Raw genomic sequence first — 25,169 nt, 5'->3', positions numbered from 1 at the left:
GAAGCTTGAGTTCGGCATGGCTAGGGTTGTGCTGTTAGTTGGCTTCACCCCAGAGAATGCTGGAAGGCAGCCACAAAGGCTTAAAGAATAGGATTGCTAATGGCGTACTTAAATTTAAATGAAGAGTTTGGCTAGAATGAGTGACAGAAATTTTCCCATGTCATCAGTGTAGACACATTAGGCTATTATTAAAACAAAACAAACTTCCTTGGCCACTCATTGAGCAAATTGGGTTACAAATATTTCTGCCATGGTTAATTTGTTTTCAGCTACACTTAAGATTCTAAAGTTTAGAAAGTTCTTCCAAGGCAGTTACATTATACTGCTAGCTGTCAAATACCAATTTTGTAGAAAGCAAGCGTCATCACTGTGCCAGAAGTGGATTTTATTAAGATCCCATTACAGTGGGATCCTATGAAATTATAATGAATGCCAAAACAAAGTTCACCAGTAGTTTCCCAGTTGGAGATAACAAGAAACAGCAAAGCTACAATCCTAATTACATCGTCTTGGAAGCAAGCCCCATCTGTTTCACTGGACCCTCCTTCCATCCCAAGCAAGTCCGCCTGAGTTCCCACCCTAATAATATTACACTTTCAGCCAATTACCAATTACCCAAACTGCCTCATGCCACCATGATTGTAATCCTCAGCAGAGTTCTGTTCCACAAAAGAAACTTAGAAAATGTTGTTATTCCTTGTCCTAAGCTATTTGCAGCTGTGCCCAAGTGTGGGGAAGCAAGCAGAGTGTTGCTCTTGGAGCAGGGAGAGCTGAGTTCAATTCAGCCAGCCATAAGGCTCCCTGTATAGCACTGGTCTTGTCAGTAACGGCAGTGAGCTGCTCCACACACTCATCTGACTGAGGGTTGTGGTTTAAAGGCATACATAAGCCATTGTGTGCAAGATAAATGCCATATTGCAATAGAGCAAGAATGCTATTGAAAAGCTGTCTTTCTTTTTAAAACAAATGTTTTTACACCTGCAAGTGGGGGGAGTTTGGATACTGAGTCGTCCATATTGATTTCCCACTTACATCGACTGAGCTGCCAATAGCTGTGAATGTGTAAAGTGACACAAATAAGCCTGGTGGCTGTGGTTTTTTTCCCCTGTGGCATCAGCAAAGAATTTTACTTGTGTTTTTGTTTTCCGAAAGCAACATCATTTCACACCATGTTTTGTGACTCCACACCCTTTTGGAACGTGAATGTCTGCGAAATTGATATTCTTTCCCCATATTGAATTACATTATGGTTTGTGTAGTTTATTTAGCCTGTGGTACCTCGGGTTACAGACGCTTCAAGTTACAGACTCCGCTAACCCAAAAATAGTACCTCGGGTTAAGAACTTTGCTTCAGGATGAGAACAGAAATCATGCGGTGGTGGTGGGAGGCCCCATTAGCTAAAGTTGTACCTCAGGTTAAGAACAGTTTCAGGTTAAGAACGGACCTTCAGAACGAATTAAGTTCTTAACCCGAGGTACCACTGTACAAACCTACCTGAAATTAAGTCCAACTGCAAACTACAGAGCTTACTTCTGAGTATACATGTATAGTATTTCACCATTAGTTTTGTATTTTGTCCAGAAGGGTCTCATTTAAATTCTTAACTGGGCAGACATCAATCCTTTCACTATGCATGATCATGTTTTCACTTGGAAAACTTGCTTTTCACACACTGAGCAATTTTTATCTAGTCAAGCACCTTCCTCTCATTGATCATTGACTCCATTTTTATGCCAGTCATGTCATAGATAACATAGTTCAGTTTAACTGGCACATAATCTAACCTTAGCATTTTAACTTAGAACTTCAGTTCTGAAGCCAGTAACAAACAAAGTTTGCCCCACCGACTACAGCAAGACTATCAGGAGCAACAGGCTTCCAGACAACCTAGATCTTTAAATCATAATATATTCTTATAAAAATTAATATTCAGACTTCAGCTTTAGTGAGCAGTCTGATAGTAGTGGAGCTAGTGGCAGAGGCTGCCACCCAATAAACATCCCAAGCAGTTGCTCATGAGACGCTGTTCTGGAAATGTCACAACAACTTTTGAAATATGCAGAGATAGCCAGACTGTCAGGATGCTGTCAGTGGCTCCCGGCTGGTTGCCCAGGAATGTATAAAGACGAGGAAAAGTTTCTTAGAATCCTTTTTTATTTCAATCTTTACAGAGAGAGGCTATAAAACCCAGCCTCTTGGATAATGGCGTTGTTCCAGGGTGAATCTCCACCCCCCAATCTCTCCCACTTCCTCATTCATCATCAATGTCACTTCTCTATGGGTGTGCTAAGTGCCCTCTGTCTTTGAGCTCTTTGCTCTCCTACTTTTAAGGCTTGCCAGGTTCTGGGAGATGGTGGGTCTGGAATGCTTTCTAATGACAACATGTAAGCCAGATGCTGCTCAGGCTCTACCTGCTGCTCCTCTCCCATTATTTCCCAACTTTCCCCCTCATCTGCCTCTGAGCTGTGACCTCCCGCACACTACTGTTGTAAATCTATACTGTCTTCCTCTTCCTCCTCCCTGGAAGGGTCAGGATGGGGAGGTGGTCTCCACCATTCCTACTCCTCTGCCCAGCCCCTGACACAGACAATTTGCACCTTGTGATCTTTTTCTATGCTGGCTCTTGAACAAAGACATGAACATGTACTCTGCTTTTTTGTGGGATCTGGGTAAAAGTCAGAATTAAAGTAGAATTAAAATTAATCCTCAACCCACACACTCGAACCATCAAATTGAAACGTACAGTGATAAAATCACAGGTCTGCTTTTTGGCAGCAATACAAAAACATTGATCCAAGGCATAAGTCCACATGGATATTCATGATTTCACCCCCATAAGATAGCAACAAAACTACCAACAAATCACATTGAATATCTGTGGCCATAGAGCTGAGTTGGGATGGGGGAGGGAAATTTATTCAGTTCACATTTAAAGATGACTCCATCAAATTTGCATTTTTTGAAACAATATGAGAACCCAAACACAACCATCCTTCAAAATTCGTACTTAGCCGAATTTTGTGATGCAGTTCTCCGAACAATAAATGTTTCTAAAAATACATATACTCAAAAAAGTGTGCATTAAAAGGAATATATCAGTAAAAGCAACATAGAAAAGGGCATTATTTAAAGAGAATTTTCTTGCAAAAATATACTCATTAGTTAAAGCTACATACAAAAATACATTTATTAGGAGAAACTTGAAGGAACTTGCTGAATGAATTGCTGCTGAAATGCAGAGGGCATAATTTAAGATTGGAAAAATATGAAACTGAGAGGAGCAACATTGACAGATCCTTCCACACTTATAGGTGACGGGTTGATCTGATGGTGGGCTTGAGTGGATCGCTCATAAAACAAATAATTATAAGAATCCACATGTCTTCTTTGTGCCATGGCAGTGCTAGAAAACACCAGATGCATGATTTTTCCTGTTCGTTGGATGGTGCATATGGGGAAACAAAAGTTATTCAGTTTCAATGGTATCCATTTCACTCATCTGATGTATTTGTCTATGTGCCTGCCCACCTCTTGCTCTGTCCAACCAGCATGGCCAATGGACAGGAAAGGTGGGGGTTCTATTCCAGCAATATCTGAGGGGCCACATGGCACAGGCAACTCCCCACTCTGTAGTTAAAGTAACATTAAAACATTTTCTTTAGCAAATTTCAAAATCTCTTTAGAGTATAAGAGTATAAGAAAATTATAAAGAGGGGTCAAAAGTGCAGAGCTGGCATCAGTGCGAGCAAGGTAGATGAGGCAGGAGCAAAAGAGCCTGAGATGCAGCAGTAAAAAAAGACTCTTCTCTTACGCATTGCGGGGTTTGGGCCTTGCTCCAGGCTCTTTCCTGTAACATTCCATCATCGCTTGCCTGCTCTGAAGCTAGCATCCAGGCTGCTTAGTGTCCCAGCCACAGCTTGGGTGAGGAAAAGGGCAAAGCCAAAGGGAGAAAAAAGAAGCTTTTGTGACTTTCTCTTTTTGAACTTTGTTGGCAACTGAGACTGAGCTTTGTCACAGCCTATTGGCCTGTGACAGAGGTTTGGGGAGATGGGCATTCTTTGAGATACAGAGCACAAAGGGAGAAAATGAAAAGAGAACTGTAGTTGAGCTGATTGGGAAATTAAATGTGTGCCTACGCAGAAGTATAAAAAAAAAGACCAGGGGAAATATATCCATTTTAATTGGGGTTGCCACCTGCTTTCATTTCAAGGGTTCTTCTCATCTGAGTGCAATACTTTCTTCCTTCATGAAACACTTGTGAGAGCTTAAGGTCTTCTTCAAAAGCCATTGCTAATGTCCACCAACTATTTATTTAAGTAGCCTCTCATTATCTGAAAGTATCGCATCAATGTATGGATAAACCAAGGCTGATAACTCAAAAAATATTCCTGATTTCTATAAGTATCTCATATCAGTAGACTTCCAGGCCCAGATGACACCTTTGGCCCTGCACTCTAGGCTGGTACCTGAATGAGCTCCCCCTCACACAGCCCTTTTCCCACTTCTAACATAGAATGAAACTCTCCAAATTTTTATGAATGGTGTCACAGTCTGTTTTTAGAACTAAAGGTACAATGCCATTCAGGGTTTGGGAGAGCTGCTGTGACTCAGAATCTCTGAAGTGAGAGGGGCACTAAGAATAGGGGGGTAGCAGCAGCCTTCAGGTCCCATATTAATTGGCATAAATGGAAGGAAGATTTTATGAGGGTTGGATATAATAAATTATATTGTGCCATGGATGGTTGCAGAACAATGACACATAGTCCTCTTGTTTAACTTGAGAGACACAGACAAAAGTTCCAGGACCACAATGTAATGAAAAACTACACTGAGCTTGATTTGTTAGTATATTGTGTGTGTGTGTGTACGTGTGTGTGCGCATGCATGTGTGTGTGAAAGAGAGAGAATTTGGAGTAGATGTCACATTAATGTACCAAGTGCTTATTTCTTTACAAAAAATTTGACACTAAAGCAAATGAGATGCAGCAGATTAGCTTTGAAGTTTGGAGTTTGTTTTTCCACTTCCCAAAAACTCAAAAGTAGGATAGGAATCAAAAGCAATCAAATATAAAGGAAGCATTCACCAAAAAACAAACAAAACAAAAACTACTTCATGAAGGAAGACCACAAATCACAGAGTTTAGATACAGTTTCCTGATGCTGTCACTGTGCCCCAGATGTAAAACTCTTCAACAAGCTTACTCTATATTCTTGGTAAAAGAAGAGCAAACTATATCAGTCTGGCAGATGCCACACCGTGTGCTGAGTAGAACACACTGGTGTTCTGCTTTTTTGTGTGGTCCCCACTCAATGTGGGTCATTCTGAGGAACATCAGATGTGACTGAATGATTCGGTGATTTCATTTGGTAACCAGAGGTGCACCAGAATCATGGTGAGGGACCATAGCTCAGTGGCAGAGCGCATTCTTTGCTGGCATCTTCAACTAAGTCTGGGAAAGACTTCTATATGAGATCCTGGACAGCCACTGAGCTTAGATGGACCTATGACCTGCCTTGGTATAAGGTAGCTTCCTATGTACCTACCCTCAGAGGATGCCTGTGCAGAACAGTGACTCACAGAGAACCAGTGTTCTCTTTTTACACTTGTAAACGCACCTCTAATTTTAACTAAGAGGTGGATAGCATGTCTCAGAAATCAAAAGTATCAAACACACAGGATGAAGAATCTAATCATCATGGCCTCCCACAAGCTTATGACCTCCCACATTAGAATAGCCAATAATTTCAGGTTGAAATAATAATTCCAGCATCCCTACATGTGCATGTAAATGTGTGTCTAAATGTGCACTGGACAACTCCCATCAAGTAAAGCAGGTCAAGAACTGTCATGCTGAGTGCTGGGAGAGCCAATCAGAGCCCCGGGAAGCTGCAAGCTAGAGTGAACCAGAGAGGCACCTCAGTGGCAGCAGCGAGTGACAAGGAAGCACTGCTCTGCCAACTGCTCAGCTCTCCCACTGCCCTCAGCCCCCCTTCCCCACCAGTAATATGTGGAAGTAGTGGTCCAAATCATGCCACCCAGGAGCTAGCAAACCAGGGATGCCAACCAGTGGAGTGATTTTTGCACCTCTCCTCAGGCCTGTGTGCCCAGCAGAGGTCAGTTTCACCAACCCCTGGGTATGCCTCTGAACATACCTTTCTCCTCTCTCCTCTCCTCCACACTGCATTGTCATCATAGATCAGGACTTGATATTCTTTGCTGTCTACCCAACCTGCCTACTGGAGCACATGCCACATTCCCTCTCCCTAGATCTGGGCCTGCACTAGATGCAGGAGTATCCAGCAATTTGTAATCCACACATCCTCACTGGACTCCTCATCAGTAGTGCCCAATACAGCTATGGACACAGAAGACCCTTCCATACCAAGAAGCATCAAAGATGGCATTGTAGCAACAGAATGTGAATTTCCTTTTTCTTCTGTGGAGAAGCCATGTCTTGAGAGTCCTGCAGTTGACAGTAAAATGCCTTCAAGAAGTTGCCAGCCCACCCCTCCATTGGACAGGGTAAGTCAGCCACCTCAGGTGGCTAACGTGAGGTGTCATGAAGAGGAGGAAAACTAATAGCTATTTAATTTAATATGATTATACTGTACTTGTTACTGCCAAGGAAGGAGGGAGGCACCTGTGGGATTTGTTGCCTTGAGTGACAAAATAACTTGGGTAGCCTTGGGAAGGTTGTGCCTTGAGAGTTGCCATTTCTGCTCTGCCCTGGCAGCAAATCATCTTAGGCCAGTCCTGCCTTACATGCCAGGCAGGCACTATAACCTAACTTGTATTGTAGCAGTCAAAAATCTTCAGCTGTTCCTTCAACCCTAGGCAAAGCTGTCACTGCACACAACCATAGGCGCTTCTGCACGAGGACTGGAGAAGCCAAAATACAGCTCCCCTGCTGTGTACTTATTTATTTGTATGGAAACAAACTGTCTTTTGTAGGACTGACAGAGAATTCTTACAACCAGCTTCGCCTGATCTAATGGCTGAAGCATGAAAGAATTTGAAAGGGGCCACCCCAAAATACCAGGGAGACTTCTGGGCATAAATATTCACAATGATGTACAGTAAGCAAGTGATGAAGCGTGCACAGAATGAAGCTTGTTTCATGGCACTATATAAAGATGTCTCATAAGCACTTTGTCTCTTTTATGCTTCTCTCTCCCCCTGCCCCCAACCTTGGTCATAGCCAATAAAACACCCAAACAAAATTTAACTGTGTTACAATACTGGGCATCATTCATTTGCTGTTTGTGCCATACTTTTTTTAAGGCAAATGAACAAATGTTCGTATCAGTAGGGATGGGGGACAAATTTGGCTTCCAAAACAGACTTACCTGCTGGACTTCCCATCACAGAACTAATATCCTCAGTGTTCCCTCTGAATAGGAATCAATTGTTAAACCACTCTGATAGCTCTGGGAGAAGAATAAGGTAAAGGTAAAGGGACCCCTGACCTTTAGGTCCAGTCGTGACCAACTCTGGGGTTGCGCGCTCATCTCGCTCTATAGGCCGAGGGAGCCAGCGTTTGTCCGCAGACAGCTTCCAGGTCATGTGGCCAGCATGACTAAGCCACTTCTAGTGAACCAGAGCAGGACATGGAAATGCTGTTTACCTTCCCACCAGAGCGGTACCTATTTATCTACTTGCACTTTGATGTGCTTTCGAACTGCTAGGTTGGCAGGAGCAGGGACCAAACAACGGGAGCTCACCCCGTTGCGGGGATTCGAACCACCGACCTTCTGATCGGCAAGTCCTAGGCTCTGTCGTTTAACCCACAGCACCACCCACGTCTCTTAGGGAGAGGAATAGAGGTCTTCTAAAAACTCTCAGGACCCTGAATAAACCACAGCTCCCAGAATTCTATGGGGGAAGCCATTACTGTTTAAAGTGGTATCGTAGTGCTTTAAATATATTGTGTGAACAAGGCCTTGGTCAAATCTGGACAGATCACGACCCTGAACAGGGCACTTTAGAATCCGCAGTCCAGCAAATTCCTTTAAGAGTTAGTCTGATGACTGCAGCACAGCCTGTGTTTGTGTGTGATCCTTTTAAAAAGTTCCAGAGAAGTATTCCAGTCTGAGCAGGTATCACACGGGGTTTCTTGCTGCTACATTTTCCAAATTGAGTAGAGGGGCATGTCCTGCTTGGAGCAATGGGGACTTCCTGATGTTCAGTCAAAGGGATTTTTTTTAAAAAATGGCTGCCCTCAGGTAAACACTTGCCAGGTCAATTCAAAACATTCATTTGTATTACTACTACTCCTCCCTCTTTTGCTACCAGTGCCATCGTGATACTTGGTATTCACATAGGACTTGAGGTTGTTCAGATTGCCTCACATTCGTTAGTCCAAAAGAAAACCAGGAGCAGAGTTGGCTAGAAACCTGTGGGCTACCGAAAGACATGTCACCACCCTTCCTCATTTTCGAGCAGTTCAAAGCTGTCTGGGTTTTCGCTAATGCACATATATCCTTCCAGGACTTGGATATTGTCCTGCCAGAGAACTCATCATTTGCAAGAAGGTGGGGTTTTCTAAATTGGTAGCTGTGAGTTCCTAACTCATAAGCAATTGGAAAGAGAATAGAAAAGAAAGACTCATATGGTGGATTTTTACCGAAACTAAGCTGGAAAACATGAAGGAAATTATAGACTCTGTGGTGGGGTTTTTTCATAACAGTAGAGATATATGGTGGGGTGGTTTTGGTACTACTTTCATTCCCATAATTCCTGGAATGCCACTTTTATTAGAACCCTGAAACTACTGGACACTGTCTTCTCTTGGTGTAGTTAGGAGGAATATGTCGTTCTGTCTATAAACAGCTTCAAAGTATGAAAGACAATGTGTTGGTAAACTAAAGTACGACTAGCTGGAACTGCACAAACACGTTGGCTCCTAGATTGGAATTTACATCTGCATACCAAAATTAACAAGAAGTCTGAAAAATTGCCCTGAGATAGATTGGACATGCCAGCAGGAGAGCCATCATCACATTCCACATGTTGTTGTTCTTGTTGTTTTCAAAAAGTGAATACAGCCATTGGGATTATATTGTTGGAGAAGCAGCGATAACTCTTCTCTCTGGCCCTTGTCCCAGTTTAAAACCCATCTTGCTCAATACTGCATTTTTATTTTTATTTTGCGCTAGGGAGGGTTACAGATAACTCGCATGTTTTACCCCACATGGCAAACAGTAGATTTGATGGGACAAGTTAAACCAGAGGAAATTACACAAGGGAGCCATCTCCACAAAACAGTTTCAATTGCAGTCTCACTGCATTTACCTTGCTTAAAAACAACACAGGAGAACTGATCATGGATCCCCCAACTTCACATCCAGTTTGCACCTCTGTGTACAAATTCATGTGTCTATGTGTTATTTTGTAATCACTTGCTGCTGTTCTATGTTCATTGCCTCACCAGTCACACAAAGACTTACCTACGTCTTGCTTCCCTAATCAGATGGAGTTTCAAGATTCAATGAAAAACAAGGAGGAGTGGATGTGATCCAAGCTGAGTAATCATTTACACTAATGTTTCAGAAACATCCTTTTGTTGCCAAGCCACCTACCCCTTTTAATCATTGTGTTAGGGACAAAGGATTCACATTGGATATTCACTGTGAGCCAATAATAGGCCGGCTTTACCTCAGAGAGACATTGCTGTATGTTCCACCTATGATGCTGTGGTTGCTATGGTATGTCCTTGTTCTTTTTGCTGAATGGCACAGCAGAAGATCACGTACAATTCTGCTTACATGAGCAATCCACAAAGTACACTGGGCCAGACTGTAACATGCAGACAAGCCGCATCCCTGTGGTAAACTTACTGCTTTTTCCCAGTCTCCATGAAATGCAGGGCAAGTCTGCAACAAGGAACCATTTTCAAGTTTCTAAAAAGATTGGAATGGGATGAAGCTAACCTTCCACATAACCATCCTTTGCCATCTTAAACTACTGTGACAAAGTCACAACTGATTAAATGACCCCTTTGCTCCTGGCAGCCATGACACCGTCTGGCTTAGTGCCCTGCTTGTGGGAAAGAAGGTCAACTGATTCACTCAGTTTGAAGCACAGTCTTGCCAGTTTTTGCACTCCACTGGCGCAGTGGCACTTTTGTGTTGACAGCAAATGAACCGGATCATGCATTCTGGGGAGAGGGCTCCTCCCATCCCACTCTTATTTTATCCTCACAGCCACCATGTGAAAGAAAGTGACTGGCCCAAGATCACTAGACTGCATGGGTTTTGCCATTTTCACTCCTGCATGGACTGCCAGTGGTTGGTATCTTGCTGACCACAAAGCTGACCATCATGTGCAAGCAGAAGAAACTGGCACGATAATCAGGGCTATTCTCACAGACAGACAGACAGACAGACAGTAAGAAGGCCGCTTGAGCTTTACTGTCAAGCAGAAGCAGTCAAAGCCAATCTCCTAAGGCTCAGGCAGTGGATCCTAGGAACTCAAGTCCCAAGGATGGGACTTGATGCAGAAGAAAGAGATTATAATATATTGAATCTGAAGGAAACATACTGAACCAACAAAGCATATTCTTGCATTTGAGAACTGAGGAGAAGCAGGAACCTGTGGAAAACAGCTTGGTTGCCTTGCTTGCCTCAGGACCTTGAAACTTCAGGACAAACACTCAGGGCCAAGAGGCACATTAGGTCATTGACACTTTGATTTTTAAAAGTGTGCTTAAATGAGCCCCTTTTATTCTGAAGAAAATGCAGCTGCAGGGCACAGGTCTGTAATGGAATGGAATGGAAGTTGCTCAAACCACACAAGGTTAATGCCACACAAAATGTGGGGAATTACTCAAGACAGATTCTAAAAAATGAAAAAAATGAAAATACTGCAGAACTGTTCCTGATAAAACATCAGATTTTTATTTTTGCATTAGAAGGAAAAAAAATAGTTTGATGATATTATATGGAATCAAGCAATGTCTTCCATTGCTATCATGCCATAAATGGAAGTGCATACCTGTAAGGACCCTTGCTATGGTTCCTCACAATCTCCTACTGCCCCCACAAGTCCTCCAATATGTTTGATGTGGTATGTTGCTCTTGATGTGGTATGTTGCAGATGAAATGAAAAGTGGCTGCATTTGGATATATGACGTAGCTGTGATTCCTGCATCACAAGGGATTGGACTTGAAGGCCCTAGAGGTCCCTTCCAATGCTACTGTTCTGTGATTCTATGATTTGTCTGTGACAACTTATTGACAAAATAGAATCGCACAATACAGCTCTGACTTAATGCACACTCTCTCTCTTTAATCACTCACACATTTAAGAAAAACCCATGTATCTACAAGTTGCATGACAGAAAGAAAACTTGTGCAGAACACGTTTCCTTTGGGTGCTAATGTTTATATGCATAAAAGTTATTTTCCCTCCACAGGGAAATGTTCTGAATATACTCCAAATATACATTCTGAAAAAAAATTGTACCACACGATTCTGCGACATTTGTAGCATGCCTGCAAAAAAGTATGCAGTGACCTCGGAGCCAGCCTTCAATCAGAAGTCCCTTGGCCCCTCATAAAATTACATTTCCCTGGAGGGCCTTCACAGTTAAACCATAGTTACCCTGTGCTGTAGCAGAGACAAGCTCTTGCACCAGCCAAGCACATCAATATGTGCAACTAAAACTTATGTCCCTTCTTATATGAGCTTGTTTATATCTTTAAAATGAAAAGGTTTTAATGTTGCTTAAAAAACTAGTGAGAAAATGCAATTTCAGCATTCCTTCAGAGATGATGGAAAATGTGCACTTGTTTTGCCAAGACTCTGAATTGTTATTGACTATAAGACCAACAAATCAATACTGCGTTAGAGGGAAGGGGGGGAAATGCTATATGGGTATATGTTTGAAAGGCTTCAAACTTTTTTTTTTAGCATAAACTTTGATGTGTGTTGTGCTTCCATTTTTTTAATCCTAACTGCAGCCACTGTCTTACTCAGACAAGAGGATGCTTAAGATTATATGAAGGAAATGATTTGTTTTGCAATTCCCACAGCTGTTGCAATTTACTTTCCCAAGAGTTCACCAGATGAAAATATAATTCAGTCTGTCCACTTATATACTAGACATGGTTCCTGTGGATAACAGCTTTTTCTGGATAATAAATAGATAAGTTGCTACAGATGACAATACATGCGGCTATTACCCAAATTGTTCATGTACAGTGCAAAAGCTGTTTATGTCATATTGTCCGGTATAAGATGATTGCTTCCTTAGAGCTCCACTAGATGGGACATGGAAGGACCTTACCTGGCTGATTTCCTATAGCAAGGCCACATTCCCTTTGTGGGGTGGGGGGGGCACATACTCGCATGCCCCTCTTGGGATACAAACTTGATTCAACACCTGGTCTCCCGCCATCATGTCTAGTTCAGCCCTTTGCTGCCTTCTGGATCAAAAGCAGTTGCTTCACCAAAGTTGGTAAACTGTGGGTTAGACAAGATAACTGTTAGATGGATTTGTTCCTGGTTGACCAACAGAACCCAAGAGTGGCCACTAATGGCTCCTTGTCATCCTGGGGAAAAAGGGGCAAATGGGGTGCCACAGGGCTCTGTCCTGGGCCATTGTTGTTCAACATATTTATAAATGACTTGGATGAAGGTATTGAGGGGATGCTCATCAAATTTGCAGTGCTCTGCTGGATCAATGGCCCACATAGTCCAGCACCCTGTGGTCACTATGGCCAATCAGATACCCATGGGAAGCCAGCAAGCAGGACCCTCTCTAACTGCAACTCCCAGCAACTGGTGTTCAGATGCACACAGCCATTGACAAATAGGTCCATTGGGTTTCCAGGATTGAGTTTGTAGGATTAGAGACCTACTTCTTTCCCCCTCTGATGTGGCAAATAGCAGTCTAAGGAGGTGATCTTAATCAGGAAAATGACCCAAAGAAAGGGGTTTTAAAACAGTCTCTCCAGCCCTCTTCTGCTCCAGTCAGTTGGCATAAGTACTCATATGCATGGCTGCATTTCAGTTAAGGAAAAGAAAAGAAAATGCTTGAGGATGGCAGCCATTGTGCATTTACTTTTCCTGGGTGTCTTCCAGCTGCTTCCACTTCCTTCCGAAATGTTGTGTGGGGAGCTAATTGCAGCATCTCACTTGAGGCAGACGACTGTTCCCAAGCGTGTGGTTTACATGCCAAAAACACACCCACCCACTTGTAACCCCAACATTTTTTCAGGAACTTTTGAAGACGGCCATAGCAAACAAATATGGCATCATTCTGATTTTACGAAGCGTAACGTAATTGTGTAATATATAGATTGGGCCTAGCAGGCAGTACCAATGTGTGGAACAGGCTCTGGGAACTTTAAGAGGAGCCACAACAGCTCACTGATTTGTGACACCCACTTTCTGCATAACCACAGAAACGTTTTGTGCACATATGTAAGTTTGTTTTGATCTTTTGCAGGTTTCTTCTTCTGGTCCTCCACTTTGTGCAGCTTCTAGCAGACACTGACCTGTTGCCTGCCTTGCCTGGCTCCTGAACATGCACCAGCAAAAAGAGTGCCCTGTCTCAGCTGCAGAAGGACAAATGTGTTTTGAAAGACCAGTCTCTGAAGCACAGATGTTTGTTGCTTTGTATGCAAATATCCTGCGAGCTGTGGTTTAAATTTAGTCCTCTGTAACTATTGGCTGATGATACCTCCCAGTTTTAGATGCTTGACTTAAACACAAGAGACAAAGAGAAAAATTCACAGAAACCCTGCAAGATGTTAGCACCATTCTTTTTTTAAGACTATGTGTGAGGAACGTGACATCCTTCCATGCCCCCAGACGTATTTTAGATGATACAAATCAGCAGTATTCTGTTACACTGATACTGCTGTGATGGCTGTGTTGAATGACAAGCAAGAGAAAATGTATTTAAGGGCTAACTAACCTCCAAATTGTTCTGCCGTTTCAAAATGCCTGCATGGTCTTTGGCTGGGCTCACTCACAGCAATACTCAAGGCTCATTGTTTGTTCTTGAAAACTGATTACATTTGGTAATAGCCAGTGTTAATTTGGCAGTTCACCGATGCTTTAACCTACTTTGAGTGGCAGTACAAAGGAACCCTGGTTTTATGATCTTTTTAGCAGCACGTTCTGGAATGTCAAAAAATAATGTTTACTCTGCAACAAATTAATTCACAGCCATTAATTTTATCTGTGTCAGGCTTATTAAAAATCCTCATCTTGTGATGGCTGAGTAGGCATCTGTACACATGAAATATTTGGAACATAGAAAGCTGTCCTGTACCAGGACAGGCAATTTGCCCATTTAGCCCAGTCTTGTTTCTGATTCAGAGACACTGTTATGCCATCCTGTATAAGTGGAAATGCCAGGGCTTGAACTTGGGACTTTTTGCATGCAAACCATGTGCTTTACCCTGAACTATTTGGTGGCATGCCTTTCCTATCACAGTGAAGATTAACATTTCAGACCAAGGCTGCGTACACATGACATTTTATTCTGGAATCAGTGGAGACGGAGCACTTCTATTCCTACATAGTCTGTATGCAATCGACATCTATTGCACATTTTCTACAGCTGAAAAGTGCTTATTGAAAAACAATTTTATTCTGAAAATAAGTGGTCATTTTGCAGCGTCTGCATTACTCCATAGTGTTTCCATTTGAAAACAGATGTAAGCTATTGCAGAATCAATAAGGTTTCCTACCCCTGCACAACTTAAGCCCTAGATATGTGAAAGACAGCTTGCTTTCCTAGAGACCATCTCAGGTGTTAGATTACCAGAGGGAACCCTCTTCACCGTCCCACCACCCCGAGAAGTTTGGGGTGGAGGCCACTCAGGAGAGGGCATTTTTTGTGGCACTTTCTGTCTTTGCTAAACACATTACTCATTGCCTGGCCTTTGACATCTGAGGTGTATTTTTAGGGTCCACTCTTTGCTGTCTACTGTAATTTGTTTTATACTGTTTTTGCCTTGTGGTGAAGGGCGGAGGGGGGGAGAGTTGAAATAATAACAACAGTAATAGCTTCTGAATGAGTTGTTTGCCATAAACAGAATCTTCAAGAAGTGTGTGGCCGATGGGAAGGTGATTTTTTTCAGCAGGATTTTCAGCACCAGAAGTTTGGTTCCTCCCATGACTGCTTTTCCTTTGAAAGCAAAGTGACCATGATTTTTTTCAAACATGAATAAAGTAGCAATAGCTTGGGCCTAAACAAAATCCAACATAAAGAACAGCAACATTTAGTAAATAGTGGGGGGATTTTTTAATCCCCCAGCCCAGCCTTCCACCAAAAAGTCACTATTCTTCAACCTAATCTGCTTTCAGACTTCACACTGAAAGTCAGCATATTTTATTTATAGGTATTCCTTTGCAGCTGTTCCATGAGGGGAAATCTTAAGGTTGCAAACAGGTGGATGAGCCCCTGCAATTGTCAGGCACTAGAAAAGGACATGATATTGTCACTTAGGGAATGGTATTAATCATCTGGTAACCTTCTAACTGCAGGTTAATTCTTTCTCATCTGTGAGGGAGTGAAGTACTTTTGCTCCAGCCTTGAAAGCAATTTTCCCTTGTGGCATTATTGATAACCCCTGCATATCAAAGCACCAATTAATTACCAGAAGTATATTTTTGCTAACTCCTTATTTGTTTCCCTGCTTAAAGCACATTATCTATCTGAAACAAAGGGAATTAATTTGGGATCAGGCTGAATATATTTACTGAGTTTGGAACTTGGCCAAACCATAGAGTTAAGAACATTTGACTCTTCTGAAAACAACCTCCCTACCAGTCTTATTTTGCAAACTAATGATGTTGCAGGTCTTTTATTATCTAAGGCTGAAGATGGGTGTAATCATCAAACAGTGAAGGCAGCATTGTGGTAGCAGTATTTAAATGTTAGAGCTGTATACTAAAAACAAAATTTGAATCGCACTTGACTTTTATGTAGTTGGGAATGAAGGCTAGAGGTTAAGAAAGGGCTTCACCAAAAAGATGGATTGTCCATAGTTGGTCCTATTCCTGAGTCCATTGAAATTTTCTTGGTTCTTTCCTTTTTATTGCTTTTTTCTATTGTCTTTTTTAAAAAAGTGTTTGTTCCTGGTGATGGATGGATGGATGGATGGATGGATGGAAGGAAGGAAGATAGGAAACTGCCTTAAACCAAGTCAGACCATTGTTCTATCCAGCTCAGTATTGTCTTCATTGATTTGCAGTAGCTCTCCATTTTTCAGAATTTCCAGTATTTCCCAGTCCCACCTGCAGATGCCAGGGGGTAAATCTGGCACTTTCTTCATGCAAAAGCATCTTCTCTACCCTTGAGCTATGGCCCTTCCATCAGTATGGCACATAAAGTCTGGTTTGTCTGCTTATGAATGAAGATTGCGCGGGCTGAATATCTGAAATTGATATTATTATTGTTGTTGTTGTTGTTACTACTACTATTTTCAAACTGGTCAATAATGAAATTGTGAGTTCCACTACTATTCATGCTGTTGTCATCTCTGCCTCTCTGCAGTCTACAGTACTTCCAACTAAAAAAGGATTTCTCATGCCCACCCCCTATGTACACACATTCAAATTACAGTACTGTACTTTCTGGAGATCTAAAAAACTTCCTTTGCAGAAATCTTCCTTTGTATTAAACAGAACAGCTGCTTTTTGCCTCAGGTAAGCAGAACCCAACAAACAGATGTAATACAAAAAGCCATCTCAGAAAAGTCATCACAGTTCAACAACCATGCTAGTTGCTTTGCAGTGTTGAATCTGCTATAATCCGAAACCAGGAATTTAGTTTATCAATGCTGAGCTACAACACACAGTCACCAGTACTGTGCACTTTTGAGGCTTCACTTCTATGCAGATACACTTACCAGGAGTAAGCCTGAATGAACTCAGAGGAACTTAACAGAGCAATCCAAACTATAGGAAGCTGATTTAATATACAGCAGGATAAATCATACTGGTGTAATTTGCCCCTGTTCCAAACTCTGTTCAGCAGCAAGGCTGAGTGAACTAGCCCAAACCTGAAAGAGCGGAAACAAGCATTAAAAAAAGAAGAGAGAGTTTGACTGACACCACACTTTTTTGACAGTGTAACTTCTTCTGGGTTGCTAGGTCAAGTTTGGAATAGGAGCAAGTCTCAAGCCATCTTGCCCTGGTGAGCTGCCAAATTCTGCACCAGCTGGTTCCCAAACTGTCTTCAGAGGCAGCCCCATGTAGAATGTGTTGCAGTAATCTAACCTAGAGGTTCCCAGAGCATAAAATTACAGAAGTTAAACTATCCCTGTCCAGATAGGGGCACAGCTGAGCCGATGGAAGTTCCTCTGGGCCACTGAGGCCACCTGAGTCTCAAACGGCAGCAATGGCTCCAGAAGTACCCCAAAGTTGTGTACCTGCTCCTTCAGAGGGAGTGTAACCCCATCAAGGGGAGGCCACCTCCCAGCCAGCCAGTCTAGGGAACCACCCACTAACAGTGTGTCAGTCTCATCTGGATTGAGCTTCAGTTTGTTGGTTTTCATCTAGTCCATTACTGAGCTGAGACAATGGTTCAGCACATCCACTGCCACACCTGCAGTTATAAAGGAGAAGTAGAGCTGAAATAGGAATGGATATATGTACATTACTGTAATTTGCATGCATAAATGTGGTCACCTGTCTTCCTCCCTAGACTGACAGGGGCACAGGCCCATGGCCCAAATGTTATCAAAGTTTGCATATGCAAATCTATATGTATAGATGCATATTTAAGTCAACTTTCTGATGGAAAAAAACAAATCTAGTTCATGCTAACTGGGAAAACTCTGAGCTATGGTGTACCAACATGATTTTATGGGCCCAGTACATTACATATGCCCCCACAATCTACTGGCAACAAATTCTGCTTATGTACATAAAAATAAGTCTTGTTCAGCATCTAACATGACTTATTCCTCCCAGTTTTTTCCCTCTTTCTCTCCCTCACACACAATTTTCCTTCCCCACCCTGTCCAGCAATTGTATGTACTTAAAAGCGCTGAAGCTTTGTAACAGTGGGAAAGCAGAAAGAGGTGAAGGCACAGTTGTGCTAATACACTGATTAAGTCTCTCATTAGCTGATAGGGGAGTTTTTCTAATGAGCCATAATAATAAGCACCAAATGAGACAGTTCTTTCTTTTTTGAGTCACCCAGCCACTGTGTTTACTTAGCCAGTGAACAGAGCTTGAAGCTACTGTCATTTATAGTTTATATTGATCTATCTGCATCGCCGATGTTTTCCCTGTTAGGGACCTAGATAATAGCTTCACACACTTTACATTTCATTGGATGAAGAGGTCTCTTCAGCTGAAGTATTGACATATAGAATACAGCAAAGAAAATGAATCTATTTCATTATTATTTAAGACAATGACAATTAACTGTTCTTCCTTATTATGTAGAGTTTAGCCCTTTTCACAGCGACCTCTGTGGTCCTCCAGTTGTTGCTGGACTTCAACTCCCATCAGCCCCAATCAGCATGGCCAATAGTCAAGGATGTTGGGAGCTGTAGTTCATCAACATCTGGATGACCATAGGTTACCCCATCCCTAGTTAACACTAGTGAGCACTAGTTCCACCTCTGTTCACCTTCCAGTTTGTGGAGGGCAACATTGTCAAAAGGGCATGTCTTGTACTTGTGGAAGCTCTTTGCATGTGTCTGCATTGCTTTCCCCTTTTTCAAGCTTATGTTCCTACATCTAAAATTGACCAGTATCTTCAAGAGATATACATACTTAACATCTCCCACAGCTTCTCTCTCCTGACCAATGGCTGCTTAGAGTTTAGCCATTAAAAAATGAGGTCCATGTGCACCATACCATCTGTTGACTCAGAAAAGGTTCTGCACACACAACAGCTAGTTCTCTATCTAGCTAGGGATACTATTTATAGTGTCCTGAGATTATCACTACATTAGGACCCAAAAAAGTGCAGAAAAATGTTTCATGAAATCTAGTGTGAATAATGGTTCTTGAAACAGATTAAGGGCTTGGCTAATAGTCAGCCATTGTGCGGTTCCAACCTTACATTTTTCTGCACTTGTTTTGTCCTAGCGCTTCAGCAATCCATATTACACGCTCCATATGATAAAGATATGCTCCAACAAGTATTCTTGCTGAATAGTGCAGCTTCTCAGTTAAGGAAAAATGAGCCATTCTTCAGAAGTTCGCCGGCATGTTCTGTGTTATTATAATAAATCATGTACAAACAATCTAAATATGGGGGTGGGGGGACATGGATTGGAACAAGCAAATTATATCACCTGTGGTTAAATATTTTGAACCTCTAGAGCCACAGGTCAAAGCCTGCTCAAGGCACATTCTTAATAGATTCTGTAGTATTATAAACATTACTATAAAATCCACAAAGGCATATGAAGTGTGTCACAAGCATAGCCGCAGGTCTCATAGTTGTACATTGATCATACAATTATAAGTGGTAATAAATAGCAATTTCATTTCACAACAATCGAAATTCCTAAATATTTTAATTTGAATCACACTGGTAGCATTTGATTCTGCAAAACCTATGCAATATGATGAACCAAAGAGTCGTTTCAGGATTTGCCTATGTAAAGTAAAAGCTTCCCCCCCCCCCTGTTTTTTTAGGGCTGAGAATCTTTTAAATATACAAAATCTAAAACCCTGTAAGATGAAATACCCAACTTATGCCCTCCCCAAATGCAAATAATGGAGTGGAGTGCAATGAATAATTAAAAACTGGGCTATTTCTTTTTATGAATCATATAGGCCTTTGTCTTTGAAATGAAATTGTATTCGTTTAGTTCACTCACCATTCACAATGCTTTGCAATGGCTTTTGCACTAATTAGAATGGATTAGTGAAGTTACTATATCCCACTAGCCTGAGATCAAATGCTGGCACCAGAATGGTGGCCTTGGGCCAGTCACTGAGGTCCTTGCCCCCCCCCCCCCCGCCGCTGCCCCTGCCTGCCTGGGCAGAAAAATCTCCCAACTGTGTAAATTTGGATGCCCAGCATAAGATACCTCAGCCCTGGTTTCCAGCTACTGAATATGCTTGGCAATCTCATTGAAAAGCAAGCTGAAGCTATGCAGAGCTGGGCACTCCAATAATAAAGTTTTTGAAATCAGCAGGAAGTGTTGGCCAACTTTCCATTGCTTGCAGAATGAGGTAATAACAAAAGAGTAATTAAAGCAATTCATGTCTATAAAGCTCTTTGAAAAAACAAAAAAGGAGGGAGATACAAAAGAAAAAGAAACCAGGGTCTACTTACATTACTCATGTTGTAACTACAGTCCACTTGCAGTTAACGTAATGGACAAGTTTGCCCACATTGGGGGCATTTTCGTCAGTAAATGTCATATTCAATTGGAATTCAATTGTAAAACCTGCATCAGTTCACCATAACATTTGCAAGTGACGTATTTCTGATCACTAGGAATGATCAGTTGTAGGCAAGAAAAAGTACATGTCTATTGAAATATAGGAAGGAAACTACAGTTCACCTCCGCTCTTGCCATCTCATTTCCACAAAGCTGGATGTTGGCGGGACAGTGAAGGAAGCACAATGCTACTTCGTTCCCCATTGGGGAGAGACCAGTGCAGGTCTAGTTGTGAGGTAAATTTGAGCACTTGTCTCAGGCAGCAAGCTCATGGGCATCTGGCAAATTGACACCCAACCTCTTCTGCCAGGGACTCTGAGAAAAGGGCCAGCAGGGTCATTCTTCAGAGCAAAGTATTTTCAGCAAGACAGACAGGAAAGTGCTTGTGCTACCATCACTTTGTTACAACAGCTAAAAGTTCTGTTTAAACATAGATAAAGACTCTCCTCCCTGAAAGAGAGGGGAGTGGTTGTGGACGGGAGCCCGAGCACCGCTCCTAGCAGGGGGCGTTGCTCCCTGCCTCCAGCTCACCTGGCTGGCACTCACGCCCCCCCCATGGCCGTCCAACCAGGTGCCATGGGGGGCGTGTCCAGCAGCCTTTATGCTGCGGTGCCAGCCTCCCCCCCCCCCCCGGCCTCATTTCTCTTTGTCGTTCTGGGCAAAGAGAAATGTGTTGTGGTGGGTCGAAGTGCTAGGTGTGGCCATCGCCTATGCCTTCAATTCTAGGGGTATTCCGTTAATGGAATCTGGCGGTCGTGTATTCCGTCCAAAGCCTGCTTGGCGGGAGGCCATGGCACGACCCTCGGTGACATCAGGAGTGAGCCTATAGTTGGATTAGCATCAACTGGTGATGAACCCCTGGTGAATAAACCCACTTGTTTTGCGATCCAATGCCTAAGCCAATACCTTTTCATTGCTGTAATCAATAAAGTTGTGGCCTTTTCTAGCCCATTAACCTTATATCACGTGTCCCTGTGTCTTCATTTTACTTCGTGGGGGTCGGGTCCTCGAACCACAAAAATTGCACTCAGAGGGAGAGAGAACAGAGCAACTATCCACCCCACCTCAGCCAAGAGAAGGACAGCTGCTTGCTACCTCCCCTCCTTGGGGATGAAGACAACACCCCTGAAATAACCTCCCCTTCCAAGATTCTAAGCATAAGGGAGACAGTCTAATACCTACTGTACAGAATAAAAGGGCCAATAGGGCAGGGGATGGAGAAGCTGTATGGTGGACATTCAAAACTTGCTAAGGGTTGCTGACCCTTCAATTCTAGGAGTTTGAGTTCTGTGAGGGAGCAAACTAAAACTAAAAATTAAAATTCAATTATCTTCCAGAAGCTACAATAGCCAGGTCAGTTTCACAGTAATTAAAATTTATAACAGAATGTGTCCCTACAGAGTACTAATCTGATAAAATGTAAGAAGATGATAGACAAAAGATAATATATGTGCAATGCACACATAAATACTACTGTGAGCACTGGTAATACCATTTCATTTTTGCTTTTTTTTTTAAAAAAAGTAATTACCATTAAATTCAATAGGTTAGCTATTCAGTTTATGGTGCTAAAATCTGCACAAAATTGTTACCAGACAGACAAATATAAAGAACAGATATTATACACACACACACACACACACACACACATATATATAAAAGCAAATATATATATATATATATATATATATATATATATATATATATATATATATATATATATATATATATGACAAATATAAAGAACAGAATAAAGAACATAAAGAGTGCTAATAAATATCTTACCAGCCAGGCTCCTTAAATTTTTGCTTTCCTCCCCTCCCCTCCTCCCCCCCTGCTTTCACACACACTCACAGTTACAGAAGTATTAATGTATTGTTGTTATTTACTATGATAGAAGAATACAAATAAAAAGCAGACATTAGAAATAGCATATATGGATTAAATGAGAAAGTTTTGCAAATCTCTGTAGGGAAACTTTGGCCAGCCTGCTTTTAGAGATAGTTTGGAAGATAAGGCTGAAAATTGCTAATGCTTGCTGAACAGATGGAGAGGATAAGTGAAATAATAGGTATTCAACATAGCTGCAGCTAAAGTAAACAACTAATCACTGAGGAGCAGGACCATATAAAAGCCAAGGAGGAGGGGGGGATGGGAGAAAGAAAACAATGCCAGGATGAAAAGGTTAAAGACAAGAAGTGTTGCAGCTCCTTGGGGCCTAGCTGGTTTATTAAAACAATAAAAAGTCCAGTAGCACCTTAAAAACTAGAAACAAAACTTTGTAGCATAAGCCTGCATGGAATGAGATGAAAAGTTTGTTGGCTGAGCAAAGCAAGTTTGAATGTGTCCCAGAATCCTTTGCTGTGGAACCTCTGCATACTGCAAAGTTTTCTGGGACACATTCTAAGATGCCCTTAGTTCACATGCACACTTTCCCTAACATTTCAAAAAGACACTTATGCTAAAGATTGGGTAACATAAGATGTACAATTATTCAAATTTAATTGATTAATTTCCTTTAAAAAGGAGATGGGTAATCAACCCAAATTCTTTAATTGGTTGACAACAGAACCCTCACTATTGATGATGGATAGAACATCTTTGAATGAATAAAGTTGCCCTGGATTGCTTCCATCTTGCCATATAATAAATGAAACCATTCCCATCTTGATTTAAAAAGCAGAAAAGAAAGTACGTAAAATGAGAGAACAAGGTAGAGTAAAACAAATCAATTTCATCTTGTCCATTAAGTGCGGTTTTCTCTCCTGTTAATAGTTATTCTATACGTTTGCATGTGTAATAAATATTTACTATGGTATAGGAACTCAGTGATAGCTGACAGATAGATGTCATATATAAATCAGAAATTACAGCCTTGGACATGTGCTTTTCACATCAATGTGGCCTAATTTTCCCATACTTCTGGGTACTTGCCTAAACCTACATGCCATTCCTTAGCAGTCTAACCTCCTAATCTAACAGGTAATAAAATAAAATGTGTAGGAACATGACTTCAAGAAAGCTGGCTAAGAACATTTCATATTTCTTAATATTACTACCACCTCGGTTACTTAGACCTTCTGCCAAGTAGAATATCACCCTGACCCCAAAAAGATATGTGTTAGTCTAACTGTGCAATAGTGTAACACTACTTTAAAATAATGCTATGCCTTCTCGGGCATTTTACATGAAAACCACTATTTCATCACTAGTTTAACATGCTTCAAAATTTAAAGCATAAGTTAAACTAGTGATGAAGCAGGGGTTTAAATAAATGCACACAAGTGGACATAAAAATATAATATAGTGGTTTTCCTAAGAGATAGCCCAGGTCTTCAGCTCATGTATATAATATACCCCTGCTCTAGTAGAATAATGGAAAAATGTGTTTGGTTTAGGCCCCATCTGCACTATACATTTAAAACAGTATTATACCACTGTAAACACTCATGGCTTCAGTCAAAGAATTTTGGAAACTGAAGTTTCCTAAGGATTCTGAGAATTGTTAGATGACTCCTGTTTCCCCTCACAGAGCTACAATTCCCAGAGTAGTTTAGCAATCAGTCCCTCTTCTCAGGTAACTCTGTGTAACTTTCTGAGGAGAATAAGAATCTCCTAAGAACTCACAGCACCCTTAAGTTAAACAAAAAAACCAAAAACCCTACAATTCCTAGGATGGGCATTTTCAAGACTCCTGTGGTTTGGGACTTATATTTTAATTGTCTGGTCCATCTCACCACACACTGGTGCACAACTGCACTTGATTATTATTAGCATATCACACCAGCCCTGACTGTTGTTATTTTTTCTATTGCTACTGCAAAGGAAGGGAAATTGCTGAAAGCACACCTAGTATTTCCTTTGTGCTCTTCTTGGCGTTATGCAAGGCATCACACAGAAAGAAAATAAGTCCCCAAAACTACAGGTGCCCAGGTGCACAATAAGCTAACATTAGATCATCAGATGCTGTGCTCCCTTCAGTCCTGACACACAAAATGATTCTGCACATTGGAAGAAGTGTATGTCTCCTCAAACAAGTGATACACTCTGAACTGAGTCATGTTCAGGTGTTCAGTCAGTGCTTGGAAGGGGATGATTGAAGACAGGCCCACTCATTCCAACCTGAGTCCTTCAAAGTCCATCACCTCCAGCATGCCGTTTATGAAGTCCACAACATGTAGAGGGCACCTGTTGGAGGAAGGTTGCTCAATGCATTTAAAGACCCAAAGTACATGGAGTCTATGTGTTTACACACACTGATGGGAGCTGAATTCCAAAACATATGAAATGTGCCAGTTTGGGGGAAAGTTCTTTACTGCATGGAAGTTGCTAGCAGGCATAATCTCAATCACATCCTTCCCCACATTCTTGCCTCTCTCCCAAATCACTGAATAACGCAAAGTGGGTTGTTTACTTCAGTCATTCCCAACCAACTGCCTTCCAGATGTTGTTAGACTGACCACTGGCCTTCTGACTGGGTCTGATTGGAGTTGTAGTCCCAAACATCTGCAGGAAACCAGACTGGTTGACATTAATATGTATTATACTAGAATGGGTTATAAACATTACCAATGTTGCAATTCACATCTGAGGCAAGTTTTCATATATAATGAAGATAACCATAGGGACATGCACACTTCTTGGCTTTGGAGAACACAACTTTCCATATCACTAGATATGTAGTCTGGTAGAAAATACAATGGAATGGAATATGGTTCTTACAGACAGAGAAGCACTCATTCAATATTTCAACAGTACCACATCACTCAGTGACAGAGAAGGAAGTAGGTTT

This window comes from Podarcis melisellensis, assembly GCF_964234715.1.
Source record: "Podarcis melisellensis genome assembly, chromosome: 3".
Classification (NCBI taxonomy): Eukaryota; Metazoa; Chordata; class Lepidosauria; order Squamata; family Lacertidae; genus Podarcis; species Podarcis melisellensis.
This window is presented reverse-complemented; position numbering follows the sequence as displayed.